This window comes from Coturnix japonica, chromosome 4 (genome assembly GCF_001577835.2).
Source record: "Coturnix japonica isolate 7356 chromosome 4, Coturnix japonica 2.1, whole genome shotgun sequence".
Classification (NCBI taxonomy): domain Eukaryota; kingdom Metazoa; phylum Chordata; class Aves; order Galliformes; family Phasianidae; genus Coturnix; species Coturnix japonica.
Genome location: NC_029519.1, coordinates 80,598,537 through 80,623,605, shown reverse-complemented (window position 1 = coordinate 80,623,605; position 25,069 = coordinate 80,598,537). Strand labels below are relative to the sequence as shown.

General features: G+C 43.6%; 1 protein-coding gene across 2 annotated transcripts in view; it reads left to right on the top strand.

Annotated features, from left to right (window-relative positions):
- The window catches only part of SLC4A11 (solute carrier family 4 member 11), a 124,539-nt gene that overhangs the window by 5,518 nt on the left and 93,952 nt on the right, over positions 1–25,069 (top strand). Inside the window, exon 1 of one of the 2 annotated variants that reach the window (XM_015863024.2) lies at positions 22,824–22,886. The exons of the other annotated variant lie outside the window; for it this stretch is intronic. The gene's annotated coding sequence lies outside the window, so the exon portion shown is untranslated. Of the gene's footprint in view, positions 1–22,823; positions 22,887–25,069 lie in introns of those variants that run through there. 2 annotated transcript variants of the gene reach the window in all.

The following is a 25,069-nucleotide window of genomic DNA, read 5'->3' as shown; positions in this document are numbered from 1 at the left end:
GTGCAGCTATGAAGCAGGGAATGCAGGATGATGACTTAATTAAGGGAAATACTATTTTATTTCTTAATAGATTGCGAAACTGTATATGTGCCTGTACACTAAGAAAATGGTGATTGCCTCCAAGCTGTCTGGGATGTTTTTGGTTAGTAGTGCAGCTGCTGTCATCTTGTTCTTGTGCTCCTGTTCTAGGATGGGCCTCTGAAGCACTGTTGTTTGAGAAGTCTTGCTGGGCAAACCCTGATATTCTTATGGTTTTGATTTGTTCCTCTGTTGGATAATTGCATTGAGTGGGACTTGCAAGGGAACCTCCTCTCATTCTCAGTGGTTACTCTGATGGAATGTTACTGGTGATGACCTCAGCTTTGCCCCATGTGGGAAAGGTGAAGTCAACCTCAACAAATAGCTTCAAAAACAGATGAAGCTTTATTGTTCTGAGGACCCTTGGTACTGCTGTAGTTAAAACTAAGGGCCAGACTTCAAAAAACACCTTCTGAAAAAAAACACATTTTGCAGAGAAAACTATACTTTGAATAGACAGTAACAGCACTTAAGGATGGAGCTGTCAGGGCTCACCTTTGTCTGCATGACTGCTTGCTGCCTAGTGCAGATCTGAACTCGACTTGGGCTGGGCTTTCTTGGTTCAGAGGATATCTACTCAACAGCCTCTCAAATCTGTTGGAGACAGACTCCTATCTCTGCAATGCGCATAGGAAGGCTGGAGATGGGTGGTGCTGACAGCACCCCAGCCCTTGCCAGGAGAGTGATGTGTGGTTGTGGTGAGTCTGGAGATAGAATCTGATCCCCATTTGGATGTGGTGAGGTCACGTTGAAACGAGAACAGGCATCTGTTGACAACAGAGCCACTGTTTCACAACTCCTGTCTCATCTGAAGGACGGGTGATCACACCAGGACATGTGATACTGGAGCCTGAAGAAGCCTCGCTTGCTCCTGAATGGCTCTCAGTCTTGCTGCAGATGCAATCTGATAGAAATGGGCTTGCATAGCAGCGGGTAAATATCTTTTGGCTCTATTCCCACCCAGAGGAGGGACCAAGCTGGTGTGTTTAATGCATCATCTGGCTGTGCAGCCTGTCTCCTGATGCTTGTAGGTGATAAGATCAGATAGGTAGGCTCCAGAAACCCTACAGCATGTCCCAGCTAGCTGCTCTTGCTGGCATCCAGCTTGCAAACTGCAGTGCTCTGAACCAATGCCCAGGAGACCAGTTGAGTGTGGTTCCAGGACAGCAAGCAAGCCACTGTCTAGCCTTGGTTAACACTTTTCTGTTTCATGTCTGTGTTTACAACAGCCCCTAATTGTGTGGCTGCTTGTGATCTTTGATCTGCAGTTGTGACAGTCCCAGTGCGACCATGCACATCTCCAGAGGTCAGTTCATTTTGTGTTTGCCTCTTGCCTCAGAAGGCTGCAGAAATCTCCTCTGACTTTATTTTGTCTGAGGTTGGATGGTGCTGTTCCCTTGTCCATAGCTCTCGAACTCGGTGACTTCCCCATCTTGTAGGGTCTCAATGACACGGAGGTCATATTAAGAGGCCATTCAATGGAAAACATAAGGTTGTGCATAGCTCTTTCTTTGAAAGACCTGCTTGGTATTTGGCTTGGGCCTCTAATTTTCTTGCTTACCAAAAGCCTTGAGATGAAGCTGAGGGCTCTTGGTGCAAAAATGTGGTCATGGTGGCAGTGAGACAGTGGAAGTTTCCTTTTGTTGAGTGCAGCACAGCAAGGGAATGTGTTTTGATCTGTTTGCATGACTAACCTTGAATTGAGGTGCTCAGCTGAGCAAATGCCACTGCTTAAAATCTGTTTCCTGGTTGAGCAGCGCTCACTTCTCCCTAAAGTTTATTATCCTAAGCAGAAACAGTGTCGCCTTCTATTGAGGGTGACAAGACCTAGGAAAGTGAATGTATTTCTCCGCTGTCACTGTTGCTTGCTGGAGACTTGCATCTTGTAATGCAACATGTAGATGGAGGATTTGCAGTTTGGAGTGCAAAAACAGATTAAATAGAAGCCACAACCTTGCCATGTTCTCTGTAAGCAGGACTGGGTTTTCTTCCCCTTGCTGTCTTGGAGGATTGTGCTTTGTCTCTCACTGATTGCTATCTCTTGGCAGGGAAGGCAGGCTGGTCTTTGATTTGGCTATGTTTAGAAACTTGAGTTCTGTGAGGAATGCTTATGATCTGCAGCTGTCAGAAAGGCCACTGGCTCCAAGTCTGAGCGCTCAGAGCAGAGGATCTGCTGTGGGAAGGTGCACACAAACTGCTTTGTTTGCAGCTCTCTGAAGAGAAAGGGCAGGAGAGATGTGCTGAAGGCTGTGGGAGGCTTTGCACAAGCAAAAACCTCTGCACCAGCAACAGTTTGCCTGATTTGGAGACAGTGCTTGATGAAGAAAAACACACAGTTCTCTCATTTCATTACCAGTACCCACCCCCAGGACAGCTTCCTTGCAATGCTGATGCCAATGGAGCAAGTTTGTGAGGTCTCTTTGGCCACCTTGCAATTGAAAGTCAAGAACTTTCAGGCAATGTTCTTTGTAGCCTTGTTCTGCATAGAAGTACCTGCCTTGAGGTCAGTCCAGGTAAACTTTCAAGTTTGTTTGGCTTGTCTTTATATTATCCCTCTGGAAGATTATCTGTTTGGTCTCCTTCTGTGACACGACTCACCAGCAGCCAGAATGACAAGAAAACGACGTTTCCTACAACTTGATTATTGTTGATTTGTGAAGGATTGAGGAGTCTGGAGTGGAATTGTGCTTGACCTATGTGGCTGCTGTACTGAGTGGGAAAAGACTTAATTTTTTCCAGTTTCTTGAGCAAAACATAAGACTTCCATTACTTTAATTCTAGAACAGTGTTGGAACCTTTCACTCCAAGCTGAAAGATCTTTACAGCTAGTGTGGGTTTTTAACAGCTCTGTTCTGATGGGCTTTGAGTGCATCAGAGGATGGGAGACTATTCCACCTTTGAGAATCCTGGTCCAGTGCTCAGCCACTGTCTCTGGGGAAAATAATGTTGAACTGAAATGTCAGTTTCTAGAAGTTAGTGCTTGTTGGCCTATGTCTTCTTGCTGTGTGCCTCTGAAGTCTACCTTGTATATTGCCTTCTGTTAGGCAGCTGCAAGATGCCTCCTTGGTCATTTCTTCAAGGTTTCACTCCAGTTGGCTGCTTGTGTGTGGTGGTGAGCTCAGGATCTAGACATACATCCTTGACATGGTCTCATCAGAGCTGAAAAAGGGCTGAAATTGGAATGAAAGTTGCTACGAATCCACAAAGGAAGGATAATACTGGTTTGCCTTTTCCTAGAGGACAGTGCCTTGGGTTCTTTGTTGCCGGAGGGCAGTGTACCTCTACCACAACCATTTTTCATGCCAATGGAGGTGTCTACTGAGAGAGAGCTCATCCACGGCAAGGAAAACAGCAGCTTTAGCTGTTTCTCTGGATTTCGCAAAGTCAAGAATGCAGCTAATGGCATTCTCTTTGATTTCAAGGATAACAATAAGCTCTCTACATCTTTGGCATCAGTATATTTTGAATATTGGCATTTCCCCAAATAATTTGCTTCCTCCTGTGCTCCTTTAGGAGGGATGACGCACTTGCTTGTGAGGGAGGTGAACTGATGCTCAGGCAACTTGCTCTTGTCTTGCATAAAGATGATAAACAAAAGGTTTCAGTTAATAGCAAGCAAGCTCTATCTTGGTACCAGCTCTGATTAGTCATAATTGAAAAGCATAGATTTTTATGTACCAGCTGTTGCTTTACCTCTAAAACAATTGGATTCTGCAGGCAATTAACCTGTTGACTTTGAAGTTATAGGTTTTCACCTGGATGAGCACAGAGGGCAGAGGGTTCTTCTGGTGATTTCCTGGATTCCTACACAGAGTGCCAGGCTCTTTCACCTGGTAACTTTGTCTTGGCTCGACTTTGTTTCCTGATCTGGTGGTAATTTTGGCATTCTGTAGGCTTCTTTCAAGTACAAGTGTCAGAGATCTCATTAGGATTGCAGTGGTGTTATGTAAATGACACTAGGACAATAACAGGATGTCTGAACCCATGAACAAAGATGCCTTAAGGTTGTCTGTGCTTATTATTGTGAGGAAGTCAGGATTCTTTCTCCAGGTGTAGCCCATCTCTGACAGGAGAGTTTCAGACATTAACATATATGCCTATATTCAGTGGTCCAACACAGGTCTGTCTGGGCTTGCTGGCTTAGTGCATGTTGAGGAATGTGCTCTATAGACCAAAACAGCTGGAGGAGGTTATATGCCAGCTGAAACTTGTGAATGCTAGGACTATATTATCTTGCTAAGTCACCCTGGGCAGCCAAAAGTGAAGAGAGCACTGGGGTTTTATCTTCTAGCCTTTGTAGTTGGAGTAATCTTGTCCTTGCAGATCATAGGAGGCTTTAATGCACAAAGCTGTTCCTGATTTGTCCAGATGGTTTTTCTGTAACATTCTACAGTCCCAGCGTTTCCTTTTGCTGTCCATTGTTGATGGGTTTCTGCTACAGTTCTTCTCCAAGGAATGGGTCAGAGGTTGTCCCTATAGAACAGAAGTGATGGAACATACCAGTCCCACCAATCCCAACTGCCAGCACATGTTGGTGTGTTGGTGTCTGCTGGTGTTGATGATAGCATTGATTTACAGTAAAGTTTTGACATTTAATTAGTCACAACCTCTACACAAATGTACATCAGTATCTTTAAATGCTTACTGGTGCAAAGTGATCCTTGGATTAGTCTAGGGGCTGCTGGTTTGTGGATCTTTGGCTGCCAGCACAAGGAAGACATAGTATTGCTGGAGTGAGTTCAGGTGAGGGCCATGAAGACGATCAAAGGGTAGGTTGTGGTCTTAGATTAGCTAGGTTTCATGTAATGGTGCCATGTGTCCTTCTACCAGTCAGCTAAAGCCAAACTTGACAGGTCTTCTCAAATATGTTAAGTTTCATTCAGGGCTTTAAAAAAGAAAAAAAAAGGTGTGGGGAGGGAAATGTTTAAGTAGCATCCATGCTAAAGAAGGCTCCTTGCACTGCACTGGATACTAAGGAACTCACGTGTAGAATTCTTTCTTGGTTTTGATCCCAGGGTTTTTTGATTTGGTCACTTGATTTTATTCTGTTTCTCAGAGCTGCTTTTCCCCATGTCATTAGTCTCAGATACTGCAGTAATTCCTCACTTAGATTCTGCTGACACTTTCAGCTAGCCCACCTCAATGCGCTGTAGTGTGATATTAGATCCTTGTTGGAGGACACCTTGTCTAGATAGCAATTAATCAGAATAATGTTTTTAGTACTATTCAGTTGGACCTTTTTCCTTTTGCTGGTATGCTTCCTGTTTAAGGATGGTATATGACTGTATAGCATAGCTTGCAATATTAAACAGTTGAGATGAGATGGGCAGGAAGCTACAGTGGGGATCCTTTGTGAACTTCAGTTTCTGATATTGAAGCATGTGTACCAAGCAAGTACCACCCTACAGCCTATTGGGAAAAAGGGCATTTTAGTGGGCTCCATGTACCATGAAAATGGGGTACATCCAAGCCTTTTGAGGCCTGAGTGTAGGTTGATAAGCCTAAGTGACTCATCAAGTTTGAGTGGCTAAGCTGGAACTGAATAATCTTTGAGATCCCTTCGAAGCTATTCAGTGATTCTATGGCAAAACCTTTCTCTGTGCACACAAGTACATGTAAAACCATAAGTGACACAAGGCTGGGCTGAGAGCTGAACCCTCCACTGAGTCTGATGTCAAATAGTTCTCAATGTTGATAGGGTAGTATCAGTTTAAGAAAAACGGGAAGTCGGTGAGGTTGTTCCCAAGACTGAGAACCTCCTATAATTAGGGTAGATGACAGTACACTTCTAAGAAACAGGGAAGCAAAGGAAGAACTTTGCATCTGTCTACCCTGCAAGACAATATGAGCTTAGGAATTTAGTACATGGGCACAGAGGAAGTGACAGTTTGGTTTAGCGAGTCTATTCATAAAACACTGCAGCTAAATCTCTGTTACTAAGATGATGTTAAAGAAAACACAACTGGAGGAAAAAGAGCTTCCTGCTCATTCCCTTTACAGTAAGGAAAAGCTGGTAGTAAGATGCAGTGATATTCATTAGGCTGAAGGGGGTGGATGTAGAGTTGTAGGTGTCCATGTTAAATTGCAGGGCAGTCGGACTTGGATGGTCTTTAAGAATCCCATCCAACTCATATCTTTCTATTAGATCTGGGCAGCACTTAAGCTTGATCTATGCTTGAATTGGGTAATTTAGTGAGCACAGAACCTCTGTACTTCTTAAAGCTTAGTTCTTCACCATCACCCTTCTATTGCCCCTGGAGTGAAAGTAGTACCCCCCTCTACTTTTAGTGACTGGAAAGCCAAGAGATTATTATTTCTGCTGGATGAAGTGTACCTGTATCGCCATAATAAGACTCAGAGGGTGTCCTCTTTGCCTTTCTGCTGGGCTTACTGACTTCATAATTACAAGGCAGGTTTTAAAAGGGACTTGTTGTGCCTGAGGTGATCTTGAAGAACCCATCAAAGTTTTCTTACCATTGTGTATTTGCCGAGACCTCCCCCCTAAAAGGCAGAAATTGGTAGAATGATTATTCTAACCTCTGCTGTACTTACAGAACAGGGCTATAGAATTGCTAGCAAGGACTCTGTCTGATTTGGGGATCCAAAATCCTCATTTAGGAAACCAGCTCTTAAAGTCTCAGTAAAATGACACCAAATTCTGTGAACTTGCAAATGGTGAAATTGAACTGGAAGGGGCAAAGCAGGTAGACTCCCATTCTATTGAGGCATCATTACCTCTCTGCAGTCTGTTAATTCAATAAAGCAGTGTAAAAGATCCATTTCTGCCTTGCTTTCAGATGCTATCATATCCTTTTATTGTCCCCTGGATAAGGTATGAGAAACAGTGTGTTTGTGTGGATGGAAAGCTGGCAAGGGCTACAAAACAAGATAAAAGCATATAAAATTTGCCTTAAGATCGTGGGCTGATAGAGAGGGAAGAAAGATCTACAGGATCAGAACTGGGGTTACATTTGCATCATGTGCACTCCAGGTTGTTTACACTTCAAATTTTAAGGCATTTGTTAAAATTCTTCATCTTCAGCTCAGGACAGAGGCTGAATACTCTGAGGAAACCCTCATACTCTACAGGAAGAGGTGGTGTGCTGCTCCTGATCAGGGGAAGGCTTTCTGCTTTTAATATTGATATGGCTTAGATTAGAAGTAGGCATGCATGTCTTTCACCAGCGAATGGTGAAGCTCTTAGATGCAGTAACAACATCTTTGCAGTTGCATCATCCTTGGCCAATGTGTTTCATTTTAAGCATGGAGTGTCATAGTTGGTGTCCTTCGTCTAAATGCTGGAGACCTCAGCTGGGCAGGCACTGGGTTGTAGCTGTATCAGTAGCCTTTGCACCCTATGTGGCTTGTGTACAACAGAGTTCAGGCTTTTGGTACTCCGTAGACCCCTTATTACAGTGTGTGATCCCTATAGTGGTAATACCACCTGTGGTTGACTTAAGGAGCAGGAAAGCCCATAGCTATTGCTCTCTGCTTCTATTGCAAAGCATAGGGAACAATAGCTGAATAATCAGATACAAGGTTATGCATATGTTAAATAAGGTTCAGCAGACACTTCTGTTTCAGATCAACTTCCCTTGAGCAAAATGCCCAAGACACAACCCCTTGTGCCAAACTGCTTAAAAAATAAGGTACAGGTCACACAATGCTGCACTCTAAAATACAGAATTATTGAACTAATGCTGTCTGGTTTACTGTTGAATAATTAAAGACTGGATTATATTCTTTCACTTAAAATAAGGAAACTTGTAGAAACCAATTCCTGCTTGCTGCTGTGAAAGTCTCTCCACGTTCTCCATCAGCAGGTTTGCATTTCCAGACATACTGGGCAGAATTTGTACCTTAACATGAAGACCTCCAATTGCATGTCTTCTACAGTTGGGCTGCTCTAGAGATCTGTTGGTGAAAGCATAGTTTGGCATTGCCTTTCAGTATCTAAAGGACAAGGGTGTGTTAAGAAAGGGGATAGGCTTATTAGTAGGATCTATTGTGACAGAACAAGGGGAAATTGACAAGAAGAGGGGAGACTTAAGTTGAATACAAGGAATAGGTTCTACAGGAAGGGCAGTGAGGCACCTATGCAGGTTGCCCAGGGAGGTGGTGGATGCCCCATCCTTGGAGACACTTAAGGTCAGGCTAGATGGGATTATGAGCACCTGATGGATCTGTGGGTGTTGCTGTTCATTGCATGGGTGTTGGGCAAGGTCCCAATTCAAATGATTTTATGGTTTAAAAAAGTGAAATAAGTGCAATGGTGTTTCCTCAAGACAGAGGCACATCCAGTGGTAGAGCCTGTAGATGATGCCTTGCATGTCAGGACTAATGCCTTGTTACAAGCCTTCAGTTTTCCCGTGCTGCAAAGCCTACTGGCCTCAAACCTGGCTTTTGAATCTTCTATGGTCACTGATCCTCTTAGTAGATCTCCCACTGTTGATGGTTATTAATCATCTCCAGCTCCTCATTACTTCCCACTGGCCCCATACCTGCTTCCTATTTTGCTCATCAGAGCCCAAACCCTTGAGTCTTAAATCCTAAAGTCCTAAGGGTTGTTGAGCATATGCAATTTAGCTGCTTTTTTTTTTTTCCCCTGCTCCCCTCAAAAGGCTTATAATTTGCCTAGATTTTCAGTGATGACAAAAATTAAATGTGACACAAAAAGCTAGCCCTTGCTCATTAAAGTCCCAGTTCTAAATCATGGGTCCAAGGCTTTTTTTTTATAAAAAAAAAAGTCACCAGAAATTGAACAAAACAATGTGTTTATTCCCATGCTGCTTTCTGAGAAGCAGTTGAATGCACATGTTCCAAAACAACTCTGCCCGAGGCAGAGCCGGCTAGCATGCAAAGCCCTATCTTGAACAGCCTGGGCTTGGTGAATTTATAAGTAACTGAAAACAGTACTGGGAAGGGTTAGGCAGCTTTAGTAATATTGTCAAAAGATGCAGTCTTGGAAGGAATATTATCTCTTTTAAAAGTCTCCCTTTAAAAAAAATTTGAAAAAAAATAATAAAAATCAAGCCATGCTGTATTCCCCTGAGAACATGATGGATTGAATTCAGACTTGCCACACTCTTGCACAGACCCCACATAATTCCTGTTTAAATAGCCCAGTATTCTTGAATCTACCACAATAGCACAAAAGACAAATGGAAGTGATTGTGTGCTTGCGAGTCTATTTTCTTTAATGGATGCATTTCAGGGGTCATGGGCCATGTGGCCCTCCCTTAGATATACAATCAGACCCTGAAAGAACATTGTCTGCTGGAGAACTTCCTCTGACACACCACCCTGCTGAAACAGCATGACAACAGCCATGTTTCATTTTTCAAAGAGCTGCGTTCAGCCAACTTTGTAATTAGGACAATGAGGAATACGTATCTCTAGAGCTGCGTGTCTTTTAACAGTTGATTTATTTTTAAGAATGGGTGTGATTCAACAGCTTCTTAAAAACTTCATCTCCTACTGTCTGTATCTTAAGGAATAAGCCTGGTGTTGATCTAGTGGTTCTTTAAATGGAAGGCCAGACTTGGCTGGCTCCACTGTTTTGAATGTATTTTTATCAGTGTTACACCAGAGTCTGGTTCTTGAGACTTGCTCCTTGGCCTCTCTGTTACTGGCAGCTTTGCAGTGTGTTCGTCTGACCCGTTAAAGCATTGCCTTGCAATGGAGATGTTTCCTGTGAGAGGTTAGTGACCTTTGTCAATCTGGCATCTGTGCATGAGCTTTGCAATGGCTGAAGTACGTGCCCTCATTTTGGGGGGCTGAGGGGAAGGAGAGGTGTGTGAGGCTCTGGGGCTTTTATGTTGCCTGTCCACCATGGGCAGGGGTGTGTGGTTCATTCCTTCTCAGTGTGATTTCCAAGTACTTTATTTTTCCTGTTTGGTAATTGTATGAGAATTTATGTTGTAGCATGTTGATGACTTTGGTAGTTCCAATGGAACCTTCCTATGCCCTTGCCTGGAAGGAAAGAGGGAAGAATGAAGAACCAACCTGCTGTTATGATGCTCATTTGATGCTTTCATTTTAGGGAGCCCTTCCTGCTCTTGCTGCTTTTTGGTGCTCTGTGGGAACATGAGGGATCCCTTCTCAGATTCTCTTCTATGCTAAGGCTTTCATAAAAACATAGAAACCTTAGAATTAGAAGGCACCGTTAAAGGCCATCTTGTCTCTTTTGTGCAACTCCCTTGCAATGAACAGGGGAACCTACAGCTCCATCCAGCCTGACCCTCAGTGTCTGCAGGGATGGGGCATTTACCACATATCTGGGCAACCTGTGCCACTGCCTGACCATGATCATCTCATGCACGTTCACTCACAGTGGACTGAGCCTTTAGGGCTGTTGGTCTTTATTAAGCAGCTGAGGGTATACATGGAAGCCAAACAGAGATGAGTGAAGCTTGCCTTCCCTTCCTTGTCTCTCTACCTGATGTCTTCAAAATTAAGTTACATTTGCTGACAAACTAATGTTGCTCTTAGCGTCTTGGTTTGACAGTGTCTCCCTTATAACCCCTTGAAGGGTCTTGCTTGTGATAATGTTCCTTGGTGCACGGCGTGGGCGATCAGCACTGAACTCGCGACAGAGCTCCATGGAAACAAGCAATGGGATTAACAAGCAAAATAGCCAGTTCCCCTGGTTGCTAGCTCTTAAATAACAGCCCTGGAGCTGGGTGAGCAAATGCCTGGATCTAGTATTGTTGGGGTTCAAACTCAAGCTATTATGCCACCAGCTCTTCATGGGCCTACAGCTGAGTTTTGATTTTCAAACAATCTCATGCTAGATTGGGCTGAGGATACTGTCCTCTCTGTGGGGCTGATGTAGAGAAAGAGTAAGCTCACCAAGTTGGGAAAGGGACTGAGAGCAAGCAGGCTAAATGTATATATGACTTCCATCTTAAAGAGCTGTGAAGGTTGGAAAAGATGATTAAGATTGTCAAGTCCATTTGTCAGCCTATCATTTTCTTGATGTTAGGGGATGAAAAACTTAAAGATACCTCTTTTGGCAAGGCACTTAGATGAGAAAACTTTTCTGCTTGAGGAACTTCAGTGGTTTTTGCTGGTGATTTACCTGAGATTTTCTAAAAAATGACTTTTTCCTGCATGCTTTAGGATGGCATTTCAATAATGTTTTGTCTCATGCTGAGTGAACACCTGGTTCTACTGTAACTCTTAGGAAATGAAGTTTTGGTGGTCACCAGAAATTGAATGTGATGCTTCTGTATTTGAGTCATTGTACCTAAAATAGTAAAAGAGGGGGGGCCTGGTAGGTAGTTAAGCAACCCAAATGTGACACAGTTATCTAGTAAGACCAGTACAGGCATAGGAAACTAGAAATGATGAGCACTAATTCCCTGAGGCAGGTTTCTATTAATGTGACTATTTCTTGAGTAATTTTCAGCTGTAGCTCTTGTCTGGGGACTCTTCTATGTGGGTATATTAAATAGTACATGGTGTACCGGAGATGGATAAATGCACTTCAGGGAAGGGCTGTAACTACACTGATCTGTGTGCTCCTCCCCCAGCAGATGAGGGCTTATAACCAGAAGTGCCAAAATGAAGATTAAAAACTGTCTGAGGATGCTACTTGTTATGCCCAAGTTGCCTTTAAACAAGCACAAGCGCTTTCCTTTGGCAGATCTCCTTTTGGCAGAAGGAGGGGTGGATTTCTTTAAATACCAAGGTTCTAGTCTAATTGTCATCCTCATCGTTTCATCAGTGTTGTGTCTGTGGGTGACAGATCCTTTCTCCCAGAGGAGGGTAGTGTGGGAAGCAGTTACAGATCTTGTTTGTTTTTCCTCATTCCCATGGTTGTAACCTCTTTTTGACAGCTGGTACTAACATTTAGTTAGCTTGCTTTCATTCCCTTTTAGAGAATGCAATGCTTTTTGGTTCCTATAGCAAGCTAAAAACAATTACATATAGATTCAGCACTAATTCTTGTGTGTTGGTGCTTGCTGATTTCCCCATCTCAAGTGGGATTGACTTGCAGTGCTGATCACTCTGAGGGCGTTGTGATGCTACAAGTCCCTCTCTTCTTCCTCCAGCTGTTCTTAGTAGAAAATATGAATTCTGCTGACACACACAAGTAAGTTGTCACTTTCCTGCAGAACTAAATTCTGATGTCTGAGGCCAACTATCAACCCAAGCTCAGAGGAGTTTAATTGTGCTTGCCAGATGTCCCTATTCCACCAGACAACCTCCAGTTCAGGCTCTATAGGATTCCCTTTGTGCTGTGGGTCTCCCATATGTTGTTCACAGTCTTTGAAATGTAGTTTGTTTCAGTTTTCTCCTCCTTGAAGAGGGATGGATTATTTAACTAGATGGAATTAATTTGTTTTTTCATCATTTGCAGGCTTCTTAAGGTATTTCTCCCCTGCTGTGCATGCAGCTCACCTAGAAGCTAGGAGACATGTTAATTATGACCCTAAAGTAGAACAGCTCCTTTAAGAACTGGTAGCATGTTCCATAGGAATGAAAACCAATGGATGTGTGACTCTTAAAACAAAGCTGATGGGAGATGAGTCTCTTAAAATCCAAGTGCTTAGAAGTAGGGATAGCTTTGTTTTTACCTTTAAATGCCAGTAGGCAACAGCACTGCTGTATATTGGGTGTGCTTAAGACATCAAGGCCCAAGACCTCAATACCGTGGTGTCTTGACTAGCTCTAGACTGTGCACTTTATTTTATCCATGCCACCGATAAGACGGTGTAGTTCAAGTTCAGCATAATCTCTTTAGAGATCTGAGGGTCTGTGCAACATGAGCATCCTCCTTTGAGACAGAAGCAGGGTGCTTGTAATGGAATAAGGTCTGCAAAGCAACTTGAGGTCCTGTGGCTTGCTCTGGGAGATGTGACTCGGACAAATTCCAGCTGAGTTCTGCCTGTTGGCAGGCTGCTGAGGCTCACTTAGAAAACATCCTCCTACACCCCATGAATGGCTATGTGGATCTTGGTATGTTGGTGATGGAAGACAGCAGTCCAGTAGAAATAATGAGTAGAATGATGTGGGCAGCATTGCACGGACGGTTGGTGGAATAGAGGCCTGGGTAACTCTGACGCTGCCTTAAAATTCACATGCAGATGAAGATTTACTGGAGAGCATTAAAATGTCATGCGTATGCCATGGTCACTTGGTCTCTCCAGCTTTGCAGATGAGAGAATGTGAGAATGACATGTTTTTGGAGGAGTCTTAAAGAGCAGGCTGCTTTGATATTTAAATATGTATCCATGGAGGCGGGTAGTTGTGTGTGTTGGAGAAGAATGCGTGTTTATTTGCTTGCTTGGATGATTGTTCAACCCACCACTTGTAGCGTGAAATACGAATTTGGAGAGCAACTAATAGAATGGCTCCAGTGGCTGGGAGCAGATGTGGGGTGGGGTGTGCAGTCTCCAATGTGTATTTAACGAGCTCTTTTTTAAAGATTGGATATAGAAACACAACTATGCATGTAACCCTTACAATGCTTTGACTGTTGGATTCTTGCTAAATTGCATTTCTGGTTAAGCTTTTCATTTCTGATTGTCTTTGGTGACTTTTGAAGCCTTAGCCATTGCTTGAATGTCTAGAAGCAAAGAGCACTGCTTTGCTTCCATGGGGTGAGATGAATAAACCTCTTCCCCAGGTGACAGCCATCCAACAGCACTTTGCTCATTGACTTCTGACATGGGGCAGCAAGGTCTTCTCGACCTGACTTTGGGCTAATAGATATGCAGCCTGGGCTCAGATAAAACAAGCTGCATTACATAGCTGCCTCCGGAGTCCAGCTAAGAGCCAATCTGGCAATAACAGCTTAAAAATGAATTTATCAAATTTATCATAGGATTTTTTTATGCTGTTTTGTATGGGGAAAAAAAAAACACAACAAACCCATCTGTCTACTCTATGCAAATAGTAGCAAAAGCAGAAAGGGTGATGGAGGAAAGAAGCCAACACCCACCCTGTTTTGTCTGTAAGAATTTCATAAAATAAATGGTACTGGGTGATAGACTGAAATATCTGCAAGTCTGCTTTCAATGTGGGAAAGAGTGGATGGGAAGCATAAACAACTTCAGTAGCCCTTATATCATCTTGGTTTCTGCATATGCTGTGGACAGTGTATCTGTACTCAGGATGTCTGAAATTCCCTGTGGGTAGCTGACATCTGGTTCATCCCACAGGTAAAGGCAGCAAGGGCTTGCCAACCAAAACCGCCCTGCTCCATCTAAATAACTGTCCCTCAGTATTCTCAGCCATCTGGACTTTGGGGATATTTTTCCTTGAGTAGACATTTCCTTCTGGTCCCTGGTCTTTTGAAGGAGAAGGCATCAGCACTGTGGCTTGTGGACTGCTGTAAACCAAAAGCGTTCCTTATTCTCTTGTCTATTGGCGCATCCCCTCTAGCAGTGCTGAGGTGGCTTCAGGATGCTTTGCTCTGCCTGTGAGCCTTCCTTCTTTGTGGAGTAGAAGAGGGATGAGCTCTGGTTGTACATCTTGCAGGATGTTCCCAGGAATCCAGTGCATCCTTCCATCTTCTCTGGTAATGGCATTTCTCTCAATCCAAATGAACTTCCAGATGAAAGGTATTTATCTGAAAGAAAAGCTTAGGCTTAAAGCATTGCAGAAGTCTTGGTGGTTTGCAAGATAGATGCAGAGAATTGAGGTCTGCCATGTGAGTGAGTTCTGCTAATTAAAATAAAACATCTGAAATTAACCCTTGGGATAAATGTCCCACAAGAATGTCCCTTATTCAGAGGCACAGAGTGTTTAATCTCTCAGGACTCTCTCTTGGGTCACACAAATTGGCAGTTTTTTAGCAGATCTGAGAGACTTTTCATCTTGGCCTCTGGCAACTCTTTCTGGCTGAACGTTCACATTCACATTTGAGGGACTTTCAACTTAGAGTGCGTGAAAAATTCAGAACTTACCCATCTATAATCTGAAATGGTGAGAGTTCAGGCCCAATTCAGACAGCTTTTTGTCAAGGCATCTTGCTAATGTGTTTGGCCAACTCATGCTGTGAGCCTGTAGGCTGAGGTGGTGGTATGAAGGTGGCATGAGAAGTGGCTGGGGTAATGATGTGTGAGGTTGGCAAGGTTGAGAGGCCTGAATCATGTGTAATGTCACAGGAGACTTCACTATGAAGCAACAAATGTCAGAGCAAGAGGAGTGCTAGCTAGAACTGAGCAGAGTAGACCATGCATACCTATTCTGGGCTTCATTTGGTTGCCTTATAAAAGCCTGATTGTTGCATGGTGGTCGGCATCCTCAGCAAACTGTTCATAGCTTTTCTGGCTGTAGAAATATGATGTACCCAGAAAGGCCTCCAGACACTGAAAGGCACTCATGCTGGGAGATGTCAGGTCTCTGAAATGCTCATATAGGGGGGGAAAAAAAGCAGAGCTCTGCAATTGAATTCAGTCAAATTCAAGATGTGTAGAACAGGGATCCTATGGTGTGGGACAAAGCAAGACATGCTGTGCTGTGTATTCTGCTGGGGTTTCCTTTCTTATTAAATGACTTAACAGAAGGAAGTCATAACCCCCTCACTGTTCCCTCTTTTGTCTGGAAGAGTTAACTTTGTAGTACAGAAACAGTCTGGCACAGAAGAGTTGACCACACTGGGCAAGAAGTGGAAATCCATTTGCTAAACGGTGACTTCCTTGGGGTTTTGTGGGATGCCTCTTATACAAAGAACCAAGAGTTTCTCCTTATGTTTCACTATTATGTCTTTTTCCAGTTGTAACCAAGTCCATATTGATAAATTCAAGATGTTATCACGTGTGGCCTTGCTATAGTGTGTGTTAAAGTCTAGATGCCTGTTGAAATTGCTGTGGATGCATTGACTTTGGCCACCTTGTACTTTGGGAGCAAGGATGCCAGGATGGTGTGGGCAGAGGGAGCTGGGTGTAATACACTTAGAATCATAGATTCATTAAGGTTGGGAAGACCACTGAGATCCTGGTCCTGGTTGTGCAAGAGTTAATGAGAAGCCCAAGAGGCATCAGGCAGTGCTGTTGGGTTAAAGGCTCTGAAAACTGAGCTGTATATACAGAGAGGTTTTGTCTGAAGAGGAATTTGTGGCAGAGCTGTGGAGATCTTGCTTCCATCTACATCTGCTCAGACCTCCTTTATTTCATGTGTTTTTCAGGGATCTTGCCCCAACTATTTTTTGGGGCGGTTGCAGAAAGCCTATTACAGATCTACATGCAGGTCAGCAGATACAAGAGCTTTGTGTGCCTCTGCCTTCTTCTGGATGGCTGAAAACCTAGAGAGCAACCCTCAAAGGCGTGCTGTGGGCTCCCATGCCGCCTGCCTCTATTTCTAAGAACTGAATGATGTGAGCAGGCTGTGTTTGCACTGGGAATATTGTGACACTCTTAATTGGGATCTGCCTTATGGACCAACTCATTCAGTAATAAAACACAGTGCTTCTTGCACACAATTCCTGATTTATTTTTTTTAATTATATTTTTTTACCCCCCAAAGGCCAGGAAGCTCCAAGTGAACGTGCTGTTCTCAGCTGTGGTTTTCTTCCCTGCTGCTGCTGGCAGAGATGGGCATTGTCCCAGCAGCAGCCCCTCTGTGAGAGATAAAGGGCAGAGATGGAGGGGAGTTGAGCTTATCTGTGTGAGGATTTGGGGAAGGATCACCCAGACACATGAGTGGCGTAGAGTGGGATGAAGCTTTGCTCTTACTGTTCTATTCACTTCTTGAACCCAGGCAAACTGCTCTATCTATGGCTCTGTTTCCAACCATTTTTTCTTTGGGGTTAGGAGGGGAGGAGTGAAAAACAGCTGGAGCTCCTCCCCAGGAGATGCTGAAAGTCCTAGTCACTTTTTCAAGTGTTCTTACCACTCTCGTGGCTTTGCTTCACTGCATGACAGCCCTGGAGCTATTCCTGCCATGGGTAATTGATGCAAGCTGAACCAAAATGCTGCAACATTCCCCTGGCTGGGGCTGACAGCACAAACAACTTCCCCTGCATGGTCAGGAAGCTGTTGAGCAAGGAACTTCCCCTTTAGCTGCTTCTGGAGGGTGGAGGAGGGGGTCCTTCCTGCACAGGAACACCTCTTTCTTAGCTGTCTTTGGTGGAGCTATGCAGCCTGGCCCTGTATAACTCTTGCAATGGCCTTCAGTTGTGCCAGGGGAGGATGAAGTTGGATATAAACAAAAGTTTATTCTCAGAAAGAGTGGTCATACATTGGAATAGGCTGCCCAGGGAAGCAATGGAGTTACCCTCCCTGGAGGTGTTCAAGAACTGTGGGGATGTGGCACTGAGGGACATGGTTAGTGGGAATGTGTTGGTGGTTGTTCTTGATGGTCTTAGACACCTTTTCCAACCTTCATTCTTTCTTTTGGCTGATGTGTGGAAGGGGAAAAAAATCCCTTCATCCCTCTGAGCTGGGATGAAGAAATGGGTCTGCTGGAGGCTGCAAGGTGGTCGGGTGGGTTGTGGCTGTGGGATACCTCCTCCACAGTGGAGAATGGTGACAGTGGGGCTGATAAATGATATTGGCTTCAAGTGGATAAGTTGGAGGTAAAGCCAGCCTGAGATAGCTTGCTTTGTTAGTGCCTTTCTGTCTTCCCCTTTGGAAGGAGAGGTCTTGAGTGGTCTGTGAAGAGGGTGGTGAAAACTTCTACTAGTGCAAGGTGACTGCTGTTGCTTCATAACTCATTATTAGCACTCAGTGCTTCTGAAATGAATGTAGGAAATTGGGTACATCTGTGTGGTGAATGCCCTACAGGTTGGATAAGGTGCCGCATGCTAGAATGTGGTCAGGGACACTTTGCTGTCCACGCATGTGGAGCAAGAGGGAGAAGGGTTCTGAGGATACCCTGGAGAGCTCCTGCACTTGTCCTGTAGCAACTCAGTTGGAGTCACAGCTTCATTCATTCCTCATAGCAAAGCAAAGTGGGAAGCAGATGGTGTTGGCAGCATCTGGTGTTCACAACCCTCAACACTGAGGAGCCATGGTTGTGAGTACTCAGAGCCCACCCAAACCCTGCTGGTCTCAGATGCATCATAAACTTCCATTCCTCAGAACTGACTCCAAAGGACACATATAGAAAAAGGGTTGCTTTTACCCTTTTTGAGACTGTGCCAACAAACTGTGTTCTTGAGATATCAAGCACAACCCCTGATTGCTCCTCATGAGCCCCTTCCAACTTGGGATACTCTATGATTCTATTACTCTAATCTTGTTAAGAATACCCTTGTCAGCCTTTGGGTCTCTTGGGTGCATGTCTCCGGCCATTGGTAGGACACAGTACTCATTTTCCATCAGCACAACAGACTGGCAGTAGGAAGACCACGTTGGGGGCACAGTGTTGTTTCAACACATGTGGAAGCCTGTGTTGTAAAGTTAGGGGACTGTATAGTGTGGGAAAACGTTGATCCTTGTGTCAAGAACCTATTCCTATGCACAGCCTGTTACAAGGGGAGTTGCATGGTAGTCTGTATGCACCTCAACTTGATTGGGAAGCATTTATCTGAAGAAAGAAGCTTCAAAGCTTCTCAGTTTCTTCCCCCAGAGTTCTCAGTTCTGTTTGTGTGGGCTGCCATGTTTGGTGCCTTTCAAAATATGTTACCAAACTGCTGTGATTGCTGTGCAAATCACCTCATGTTGGGGCACAGGTGCTACTGCCTCAACAATAACCCAATTTCTGGAAGTCTCGTGTTAGCAGCAGCTATTCTGTTAGGATAATCAGTGGACAACTACTGACTGCCTTGACCTTCTTAGTCTGTATTCCTCCTATTCACAGTTGTTAACCAAGTCAGTCTTCATCAAACCTGTGCTCCAGAATCATTACTGGAGCACAGATTGCGAAGGGAAGTGGAATGTGAATGTGTTACTGAGCTCAGCTTGCTTTAGCCTACCTCAGCTTATCAAAGTTGTATTCCTCCAGGCTATGGCTAATTCTGTTTCAAAGCTGCTGGAGGTCTGAATGGCTTCCTATGGTATGATCTTTCTGTGACTTGGGGCTTCTTAGCTACTGGAAATGGAGTGAAAAATTTGTGGCTTACCCAGATGATAGGGGAGGAAAAGTACTCACATCTTAGAGCCCAGGGGAAGTGTCTTCATCTTTTTGCTCCCTTCATTCTGTGAACCTGGCTTGTCTGCTTTAACACACAGTGCTCTAAAATGCAATGGTGCCTTTGCTGCCCACACAGCAGCTGTAGGCATTGGTGGTGGGACCAGAAAGGCAAGAAAAAAAAGCCTTAAAAATGGGTTATATGCAAGGAATAATGTGTAATTAACTTTCTTCCGAGTTGGAGACTAAAGAGAGTGAACAAAGGTGGGAAGTAAAAGTGTGTGAGTATTGGTTCACAAAATATATTGTCATAAGAAGAGTTTCTGTGCTGCAGGGTTTTGGAGGTGCTGAAGTGCAGATAGCATCAAAGAGTGATGACCCCTTCTTTGGAAGGTGCTGTAGGCTGCAAAGTGTGGAGACCCATCTCTAACACTGGAAGGCTTTGGTCATCAGACCTGTTGGAGGCTCAGGATGTCGTGTGAGGTCTTCCCTAACTGCTCTGCTGGTGCTAAAGCTCTCTCCCATGTACCTGCTGATGGGTTTTTAGGTCAACTAGGGTGCTTTTCTGGATGTAGATTTTGTTGGTCCATGAAAAGAGCTGAAAGGACAGTTTTGCTTTGCCCCATGCACCTCCCCAGCAATTCCCCTTACGTTTGAAAGTATCAACAGTAAGAGTGCCCCAGGGTTTGCTTACTTTTCTCTATAGGAACAAAACATGAACAGTGTCTTTGGAGGAAGTATTGTCAGAAGCACTGTATGTATATATGGTGTAAGATGGGCTTTTGTCTGCATCTTCTCCAGTTAATACTAATCTACCTTTAGCTTTTCATAGGAGTTGCTGAACTACTTCCCCACAGTTTCTATTGCTTGTTGATGACCTCAGCATTTCTGGTGGAAATGAAGATGATGACTTTCCTCATCTTTCAGAAAGACAGATAATTGCCTTGAATCTGGCTAAGATGGTATTCTCAGTGCTTGAATCTGCAGTTTAGAAATGGGACAGTGCTATTTAGTGACTTCAGCATCTTTCATGAGTGAGGCTGAAAGCAGTCTGACTCAATCCACACTAGATCTAGGCAGTGATAAGCCTGATGTGCACTAAGATCGGCTGCCAGTTGTTGAACAGTTGTGAGCTGGAACTCAGCTTGGGCAATAAAGGACAAGACAACAGGCTTTGAATTTCTCAAGCACTGTCAGAAGTAATTTACCTGTTTTTAGGCACAGTTTGAAATCTACAGTGATTTTTTTGGTACTGAGACAGAGACGGCATGTCTCTGGTGTGGAAAGGCACAAATCTGGACTTAAATAGCTTCTCCATCTGCTGCTGTGATACAGAAACTAGAGAGACAATGTGGAGGTGGGCTGTTTGGAGGTGGATAGCAAGCTTGGGTCAACCCTTCAGTGAGGATCTCTTTCTACCACTAACAAAAGCACTTAAATTTATAATTGTGGGTTAGGATGGGCATCTTAGTCCCAAGCTATTTGTGCTCTGACTCCTCTATCTTAAGGAAGAGGCAAGAGGCCTGGGGAGATATTTCTCAACAAATAGTGATCCCAACTGGGCTCCCAGTGCTTCGTGGTGTTCATAGCATTGCCTCAGAGTATAGTAAAGTATGTTGATTGTGACAATTGAGGTAGCAATCATTAAAACAGCCTGAGCAAGCTGAGAGAGCCCTGGAGAACTTATTGGTGGAAGATGGATGGCGTTAACTGTTGTTTCATTTTTCTACTATATAGTCAATAAAATACTTATAATGGCAGGCAAGTCCTCTATTCAGATGCACTGTAGGTATCTGCTTTTATGTCTCTAAGCTGAAAACAGAACTGTGCAAGAGCAGCAATCTGCCCAAGTCATCCTCACTCAGCACTGCCTTGATTTGCTTCCCTCTTTTATCACCAGCTGAAAGTAGTACGGAACTTGTTGGTAGCTTGGGCTGAAAGTGAGAGATTTGAAGGAATAAAGCTTATGTTGACTGTTGAAATAGCTGTATGGTCAAGGAGATGATGTGTATACTGCTTCTGAAATAAATGTGGTCATAGTGTTTTGGAGAAGAGCCGTGGTAACTTCTTAATGTATGTGCTTGTCACATTGATACGAAAGCAAATATATCTGTAGCATTACTCCTTAGGAGTGGTTATTTTTTGATGAGGTCTTTTGTGCGTTGACATATTGGGTACCTAGAGGAGGAGTGGGAGGTCATTTGCTGTATTTGGAGAGAAATCACTCTTCTTCTAAAACCTAGAATACAAATAAATTACAGTAAATTTGTTCACTTAGGGACATCCTCTGTCCAGCAGGCACCGTGCATTAGTTGGTTTAATTATGTCAACTCCGTGACCCTAATTCTCATTTGGTTCCAAGCTGACCTCTAGTTCAAGATCTCACTGTTCAGAGACAAAACAGTGGCGCTTTCTTGGAGAAAGCCAGGAAGAGATAAGCAGGTTTTCAGGAGAAAAGAATTACTGTGAATAGAGGAGCTGTTTCTAGCTCTGAACTCAAATATTTCCAAAATCAAACCACACTCTGGTTTACCAGGCTGTAAAAACATTCTCTTTAATCTGGCTATGTGCCTTTGTATCTGTCTGTAGGTGTGTTCTCAGGTTCTATAAGCCTTCAGAAGGCTTAATGTGCATGATTTCTCTCAAGTATTGGACTGAGCAAACTGTTCAGTCTACCAACAATATTGGGTAATTCAGTTGGAGGCCTGATAGTGGTTCTGTATCTAGTGTGAAGGCAGCACATGGGGAAAACTCTTTGTAAATAGATCTCTAGATTTGGCTGTGCTGGTACTGAGAGATCAGAAATGACATGAAGACTATGGGCTCATCTTTGTGACTGCTTCAAACTGGTTGAAATTTTGTGGACTCTTCCTCTTGCTTTTGGGTGGGCGTATGGTATCTTGCTGCAAAGGAGTTGCTTTCCAGATGTTTTATTCAAGCTCTCAGTGTAATTGCTTGCCACATCCTTGGACTTCAGGACCTTCTTGCTTGCTGGTGTAAAAGGGCAGGGCATGTGGGAGCTCCCCAGAGAAGGAAATTAATCTCAGGCTACTCTCAGCCTTAATTTCAGTCTTTTCTATCTACTTCCTGAGGATCCCCAGCCAGGAGCCAGCCTGTCTGCAGGAGGAAGCCATCTGAATGGATGGTGGTGTGCCAGCAGTTCTGTAGGTGGCTTTCAAAGTCTATTAATTATCTTTCAGCTCAGATACCCAAAAAATCTGGAAGTGAAGGATGGAGGGTAGGTGTTGTAATTGCAGCTGTCTGCAGAACAAGCTCTGCAACTTGATGTGTGCGTGTCTATCATGGTGAATGTTTCTGAATGCAGCTGTCAAACAAAACAAGGGCCCAGTTGGGTGCACAAAGCTCAATTCTGCAGCCTCACGTGAAGTATGAAGCAAGAGCAGGGAAAATTGTAGAGTATGGGTGGACTATATTAAAACAAACAAAAAGTACATGGTAAGGGTCCCAGACTCAGGTGGTGGCTTTCAAGCTTGGCCAGACATTTTGTAGGCTGAGTGTTGTGCAGCGGGGCTGAATGTGCCCATTCATGTTGATGAAGTGTTGAAACAATCTGGATGTGTTACAGACTCTTGACTAGGTAAGAAAAGCTCTTAGTGGCAGAACTTAAGCTTGCCTTGAAGTGTTTGTGCATTTGAACGTGACTATATAGTGTGCAGACGCTGGGTTCAGAGATGAATCCTACAGTGAGTATCTTGCATCCCATTAGATGTAAAGATCTTTCCTGTCACGAGGAAGTAACTTAATATCCTGGCACAGAACATGAGGTAAGACACTGAATTCAGAGATAAGAACTACTTGTTTTCCTTCCAACTCTGCTGTCCAAAAAAAAAAAACAAAAAAAACCAAAAAGAGCTTGTTTGCTATATGGCAGCCTTTGGGTTTTTCCAGCTTGTGCAGGAATAATAATCTCTTGGGAGAAGATAGCTAGATTGTAGGCTAACTGGCTTCACCATTGAAAACTTTCCTGCTAGACAGCCAAAATTACCTTGCTTGGATGCATTCTGTTCTTTTCCAGTTCCTCTGTCTTGAAGCCCATCCACATTTGCTTTCGTCACAGGTCAGTTTTCTGAGAAACCTTAATCATTTTATTGTTTGCTCTGAGGGATTCTGTTTAGTTCTGCCAACAGTGGTGGAGTGAATGCTTCCAAATGCAGGCTTTGAGTCTACCTGCCCAACGCTTAATGCCAAACATTGGAGCTCTGTTATTTAAGATGCTGGCTGTTAATATTAAGCTGCTTGATTATGAATAGAACAAGTGTAAGCAATGAAAGAGATGATGTACAACATGGAATCTATCGGTCTGCCTGGAAGCTTTCATGGAAGAGCTTCTTCTTGAACCCCTTGTAGACTGGCTGGTGGCTTCAAATGTGGTGTTTGGTTACTACATGCTTAACTCTCTTCCTTCCACCTTACAAAGACTGAAAAGAAATACAGAAAGCTTCAGATAGCCCTGAAATGTGGTGTTCTTTTGCAGGGTTGCGTGTAGCAACCTTAATCATCTGAAGAATGGTATGGGTATGGGTCTTCCTTGAGAAGGAGGACAGCCTTCCCATGGAAAATGGACATGTGGCAGCTTTTGGAAGGGAGAGAAGCCCCCTTCCCCATCACCTCCAAAATAGAGCTTTGAGTTGACTGCAGCTACCACCAAGATCCATTGTGACTATATGCATTAACAACCAGAAGTTCTCTTCTGCAACTGTGCAGAACTATACAACCATGAAAGAACAAGGGGGAGTCCTACAGTCTCTGCAAATAGACATTTTTTTCCTGCTTAGCAGAAAGACCTTGATGACATTAATGTATAGCATTTATTGCAGAAACTTACTGCTGCTGAGCTGCTCCCTAATGGCATTAAGGGCTTTATTTATCCAGTTCTCCAAGCAGTGGGAATGCTACTGGTCTAAACTAGTTTTAAAGAACAAATGCTATCTAATAGCTCACGTATTTGGGTCAGCTGGGCTTTTTAACATCAAAAGAGCTTGGTTTTGTTTAATCTGGCAGTAGGGAGGGTAACTTTGCATGGGAGTTAGATTACAAAATCTTGAATTTGCTGTTGAGAGGTGCAACCAGTGCTTATGCTGGAGTGATGGCAAGGACTGTACTGGCATCCTAAATCACAGCAGCTGATGGTCCTTCTGCACCCATGTTTCCTACCTGTGTGTGGAAATAAGACAAAGCTGTGGCTGTATCTTCAGGTAGTGGCTTCTGTAATCTGTTATGGCCCTGATCATCAGCAAATATTTTAAGCTTTTGAGTGACACGAGCACAATTTTAACTGTCTGTACTTTGGAATGTGTATGTCCCACTACTGCTTTCATGCTCTAATTAGCTCTGAAAGGCTCACTTGTAAATGGGAGAATTCTATTCTATATTTATAGGGCTGGAAGAAGATTGGTTTTAATTAAACTCAAGCAACTTTTAAGGATGTGAATGCTGCCTGACTGCTCAGGGCTGAAGCTAACACCTCCTTATGGCTGTCCCGTAGGTGACCAAACAGCATCTTCATTCCCTAACAGAAGGAAGGAACTGCAAGCCATACAGATCTATATTTGATCATTTGTGTTCCAAACAAATTCTAATGGGATAAAACTACTTTAAAGGTACTTTAGTAGCTCCTGCAGTGAAAGCTTTTTCAAAACAGTGGGAGAAATTGATGCTCTCATTTCTTAGTTGCAGCCTGAAAGCTGCGCTTGTGCTGGTGGTGGGGATGTAAAGCTTCATATTGATCTGTCCAGGGGTGAAAATTGACTTGTTAATTAGCTTGACTTAATCTGATCATATTTGTGAGGATGCATTGTTAAAGCACAAAGCTATAGCTGGTGGCGTCTTCAGATCACCATTAAATCCTGTATTTGGTTGGCCAAAAGGAACTCCAATTCCAATAGAGACCAGGTGTAACCACTTTTCCATGTGCCCTTTTTAATGAGAGGTATCTCATATGGTGTTA